A 6243-nucleotide genomic window follows, 5' to 3' on the forward strand; every position below is an offset into this window, starting at 1 on the left:
CTAAACCAAAGGTTCAAAAGAAAAGGGAGACTGGTTGGGTGACACGCCACAAAAAAAAAACCCTTCAACTGTCCACATTAGTCATGAGGCGTTGAAACAGTAACCACCTTTAATGTGAAAATCCATTTTTATTTGAGACAATGAGAGGTGTCGTGTGTGACCTGATGGCAGATCCAGGGACAGTAGTTTGCAGTTTCAAACGCAAACTTGTGTCATCTGACAGAATCGGATTAAAGAGCTCTGCTAGCTGATTCAATGAGGACTTTGTTCCAGTTTGGCTGGAGAAAGACCATCACTTGACCACATTACTCCAAAGAATCCCAAATACGAAGGTGTCACATGATCGTGGTGTGGCTCATTATGTGCCTTTGATAGAATGGGAAACAGTAAATCAATGACTTTCACATGAGAAGACCACAGTCAGTTCAAAAATGTTGGTAAACTAATTTGGATGATAGCATCACAGCAGCAGTTCAGAATCAGGAGGTTTAGTTTCCATTTCTCATCACGTCCTCAGCAGGAAGGAGATTTCCAGAAGTCTGGAAATTTCTATTCTTCTGTAGAACGAATCCGGCTTTAAGGTCTCAAGGGCAAACTGTCACCACGGATGGCTCCAGGAGCCCCTCCTCCCCCTGATGCCACGCCCTCTTTCCTCTAACAAGGTTCAGAAGGCAGGATAAGTAAAGATTTGATGTTAGAGATGAGTCAGGGAGCGGGATAGTTTACTGTAAGACATGGGCAGAGGAATGTGGGAACGCGGTACACCTGTAGACCGGCTCAACCAGCCCCGTAACACGGAAAAGCAACAGGAAGCGGCGTGGGAAAACCGCCACATTCCAGAATCATCGCCAGCAAATGTAAACTGAACCTGTTGGAGGGAAACTAAAACGGTTCAACCTCATGTTGCAGGAAAATGTTATATTTTAGTGCAACAGATCACACAACTGACATGGTCTCTTGATTCATGTCTTTTACCAACTTGTTTACCTTTGACTCGTCAGGCTATATTTGTGATTAACTATTCAGCTTCATTCTAAATGGATTGAATGCTGTTAGTCGAACACTAACTGCATCAGTTTGCCAACCAGTTGATTTTGAACATGTGAAAATGTAAAAAAAATCAAAGCACATGTAAACTAGTTGTCTCAAACTGGCGGCCCGCGGGCCATTTCCGGCCCCCAAGTTGATATTTTGTGTCTCCCGCCTTAATATGAAAGTTCAATGTTTAGTTCAGCATGAATGGTACTCTCACAGTGCTGCGTGCGGAGCTGACGAACCAACCAATCATGGTGGGGTATGTTTTTTTTCCGTGATGTGGTCGTGACAGCCAGTGGGACCGGCTCTTAAGCCGTGATTGGGCAGTGGAACGGCAGCCATTAGACATGATGCAGCAGTGGTAACTTGGTGTCAAAATAACGTGCGCACGTGCGAACCCCTTGTTGGTGTTACCCGTGGGAGGACGCGCTTACACGCGATCAAGCAGCGCTCTGGCAGTGGAGTGGACTCCACATGCATTTATCAATTTTGACCAAAAGTTAGCGCGCCTAAGTGCGTGTGGCAGATTTTCTACGTTTTTTACCTGTGATATGTCCGTCAAATCCTGTGGGACTGGCCCGTAAGTTCAAAGTGGCTGAAAAGAAAATTCTGATGACACAACATTCTAGCAGCATTTAAACGCATCACGGACGGACGAATCTTGGAGACGTGAAAAGTCTTTTATTAGACTTGTGTGTAACTGTGGTTTTGTGTGTGTCTAACAAGCAAGTTGTGTGTAATTTTTAAAGATTTGTGTGTAATTTAGATTGAAATTTTTGTAATTTTAATTTGTGGATGTGCAAATTTGTTTATTTTTTATTTTTGTAATATTATTTACTTATGCACAAAATGTATTGTATGAGTTACAGATCAAGAATTACAAACACACAAATTGGGGTGAGTCTATTTTCTCTCCATACCTGTTGTACTTCAAGTAAAGAAAAGGCTTCGCCAATAGTTCAAATGCAAGTAATAAAAAATAAAAAAATTAAGAAACAATCCTGTGGACTTATACGATGTTATGAGGAGATATAGACTTACAATAATGCGTGGGTTCACATGACCCAACGGGTTGTGGTATTCATTATTATAAAAACTCTGGCCTGTCTTGTAATGAGTAAAAAAATAAAGTAAAAGTAAAATTCAAGATGATAAAATAAAAAATTGAAATGCCAAATCTGAATAGAATGATTAAAATAATAAAAACTGCCTTTACATCATCTTATCATTATATTATTTAAATATATATATATTATATATACATATATATAAAACGTTTTTAAAAAATACAGACCATTAAAAATGTACATATATTATCTTGAAAATTGTAATCATTTAATTCCATTAAAATAATAAATGTTCATAGAATAAAGGTTTAGGGTCTACTGTTCAATTGATTTCAAGTATTTATTGGGTTACTTTGACAAACATTAATGAACATAATGATATTAGACGCCTTCACAGGCTTTTTTTGAGTGTAATTTTCAATTAAGCAAAAGCTTCCAGCGTGTTTGGGTTCTAAAGTGACATCTAAACCCTTCCAAAAAGACATTTGGTCATCATTCAAATGGATTTAAACAAACCATAAGCATGTGACCTAAAGCACAAACTCAAGCATCAACTTGTGATGTTCCCTCCTTTATGAACAGTTGAGATGACTTGAGGCTCAGAGCGTCTTTGAGGCCGAACAGATCAGCCGACTTTACATCTTCCAACACAGACTGACCACTGTGTAGCTAATTACTGCGCCGCTCTGACACCGCCGTGGGTCCTTGTGACTTATGGCAAACCACTCAGCACACAGCTGTAGCCCCTCCCCTAAACACAGGGTCTGAACCTTCGGTCTGAACGCAAAAATCTTGAATAGAATTCAGTCTCACTAAAAAACAAAAGCAGAAAAGAAAAGCATCTAAAGGAGGAAAGTCTTCATTTCTGCAGCAGATAAATCAAAGTAACTGGCTTTCACTGTCTAGAATAATCTCTCTCTCTCTATATATATATATATGTATATATATATATATATATATATATATATATATATATATATATATATATATATATATACATATTACACACATATTACAGTAAAAAGGAGAGGTTATCTATCTATAAAACCTTTCCTTTTTACTGTAAGTCCCTTTATCATCACATTTTTCGCATAAAAACTGTATGATTTCAGAAGTGTTTACAAAAAAGTCTTTGTTTAAACCTAGAACGGTAAACCCTGGATAATGCAATGAAAGCGAGGTAATAATCAGATGGTGTAAACTATCTAACAGATATAGTACTTGATAAAGAATTATCTAAATGGCAGAACAGCAACTACAAAACAATTTAGGAATAAACAAACATAATTCATGGTTCCAGTTATGGTCTGCCTTTGTATCCAAACGTTGGTCTGCCTAAAGTATAGATCTGATGTTTTGTTACAGCAAAGACAGGAAGGAAAGATGAGTTTAGTTATGTGCAAAACAGTATGTTACAAATCCAAAGTCTGAATCATGACAACTTTAAAAAAACTTGCAGACAGACGGTGAGTGGAGAGGAAGTACTTGATCATTTAAAGAAAAAGGTGTTTATAAAGTTTGCGCCGCACGCAGAAACGCCATGAAGCGGTGTGTGCGTGGAATTCGCTTCCCCACCAGTTCACATTAGACACATATTTTTTCGCGACAGTCAACAGGCGGGGTGGGGGATGGGTTGGAAACTGGGGCTTCTCCGGAGGTCTCCAGTCCCAAACCCCCGCGAATAAGGAGTAATACTGTATTTTATCTCTACTTTTGGTTTAGATACAAAAATATGATCATAATTTTCAATCGCTGTATTTTATTGTGAAAATTTGGTTATATTTAGAAAACTGACAAGATTTTCTCGTGTTTTGGTGTAACTTCCTGCCAGGGTTGACGCGGATCTCTCGCACAAAAAACAGACCAAACGGCGAAACGATCGCTGCGCTGTCTGGTGTGAACTACACCATAGGCTAACGCTGGCGCCAAATGGAAGTGACCTCCGTTCCGCGGCACTTTGCGGTGCTTCCGCGTGCGGTGTGAACCAGGCATCATGTGCAGTAGTTACACTGCAGATTTCCTTTTTATTTTGTGGTTAGGTTGGTCTCTATCATGGCTGTTGCTCATAAATGTGTTGGTCTTCTTCGAACTCCATCATTGTGTTCCCAAAATTGAAACAAACTGGAAATACTAACGGTTCCTCAAAGGACCATTGGATGCTGGTTTGAAAAGTCGTACATTTCCCATTGACTCCAGCGGTAAAACGTCCAACTTTACTTTTAAAACTGGTCCTGGGTGAAGAAAGCTCCTCTTATGTCTATCCTTCTTGAGGCTTTATTTTCATTTTTGTATTTTTGTACTTTTTATCACTTTTTATTTTCACTTTTTTTAACAGGAGCTGTGGCTCCTTTGTTTACATTGTTTCAATTAACTCAACATTTAAACGAACAATGTAACTCCTGGAGATTTTGAAGCAAAGAAAAGCAGCTTTACTCTGATGCGCAACACTTCAGGGAAGTTACTGTGCAAGCAACTTAATTTGAGCAGATTCTGACGGAGAGAAAAGCAGGCGAAGAATTACAAAAGTGTGTAATATTTTGGTGTTGCTGGCGACAGTTCCAGTGTTAAATGGTTAAGAAACAGTCAGGGATCATCAGTATAATGTCTAAGTCAATGGTCTGGTCTCAAAAGTGTAATATGAATGCAAGAAAAATCAAATGACAATACAACATTTTCAACCTTGCTTGTTCAAGTCCATCATATTTCCCTGTTTGAATATGTCCTTTGGTAAGATCAGCAATTTAATAATATCTAAAACAACAACATTAAAGTTATATATTTGAGTTTTATGTGTTGAAGGGTTTTGTCCCTTCACCTCAGAACACTTTCACTGTAAAAAGTTACACCATCACTTTTGTCGGGTTATTTTTACTTGATATAATACACCCAATATAAAGTATTTCTCATAAAAAATAGATCCAAAATATGACGACCCATGATAAATTAGAGTAATTTTATTTATTTTCAACTTGTGACAAAAATGGAAAATAAAATAATAGGAAGATCCTAAAAACATGCTAAAAAATTACTGAAAAATTAGGAATTTGAGAACAAAAAATGTCTAAAAAAATAATAATGATGCTGGAATCTTGACTGTTGGTCCACCCGTTCATGGAGCATGTGAGACTTTACCCAGGGACACTCGGAAAAATGCAACATATTGAAAATCATGTGAATACATTTACTCGGGTGAAAATCACCCAGCGATGGTGCTCTAGAGTTAAATGTTAAGCTCCCCTAAGACACACGAGAGTGGCGAGAGACACCAAATCACCAAATCCTACTTTATCTTTTAAAAAAATTCACTTTTTTTTATGTGGCCATTTAGCTCTTCATTTAGAAAATGTAGTTTTCAAATAACTACAATAACTGAATTTTAAAATGTGTGATATTTTTCTATAAATAACAACTTTAACGTCTTTAATTTTGACAGCAGCAAAAACAAGTTCCTTTCAAAATAAAATACACTCTGTGTTAAATAAGATCCTTCTGCTGCGACAGATTTTGATTTAAGAATTTAGGACATTTTTTAAATTATGACAACTAGATGCTCGAGTGCAGCATATATATTAGAATGTGCTAAACTCAACAAACTAATTTGTATTTATTAAAATTGTTAGCATTTTAAAAGCCAAAGAGCCACAATGTAGGGGTAAAAAAAAGCTGCATGTGGCTTCGGAGCTTCACCAACTATAGTCCAGAACGAAACATTTACGAGGTTAAAAACTATTATTTATCATTTTTGGGGGGGTACTTTTGATTGCAACGAAGCAAAAATATTTATGAGCATGTTTTTAATGTATTGACCCATTAAAAAGACATTGCCTCACACCTGATAGCTACACACACTTTATAATGCATTTACATCTCAGATTTATAATATTGTTGCTCACTCATGAACACATGACTTGGGCATAAACTGTTGAATTGAATCCTTCACTTTGGGATTTTCATCTGTTTAAAGTCACTCAAACTGACAGAACTTTTTCCCATAAAAGAAAGGATCCGTTCACTTTGGAAAATAAATCAAAGAGCCTCACAATCTCTTAAGCACGGCTCAGCAGGAGTGGGTACAGCCTGGAGTGTTGCCATTGATAAGATGCTCAGGTCACTATGAAAAAAGCATGAAAGTCATTTGTCA

Source organism: Oryzias melastigma, linkage group LG5 (genome assembly GCF_002922805.2).
Source record: "Oryzias melastigma strain HK-1 linkage group LG5, ASM292280v2, whole genome shotgun sequence".
NCBI lineage: Eukaryota > Metazoa > Chordata > Actinopteri > Beloniformes > Adrianichthyidae > Oryzias > Oryzias melastigma.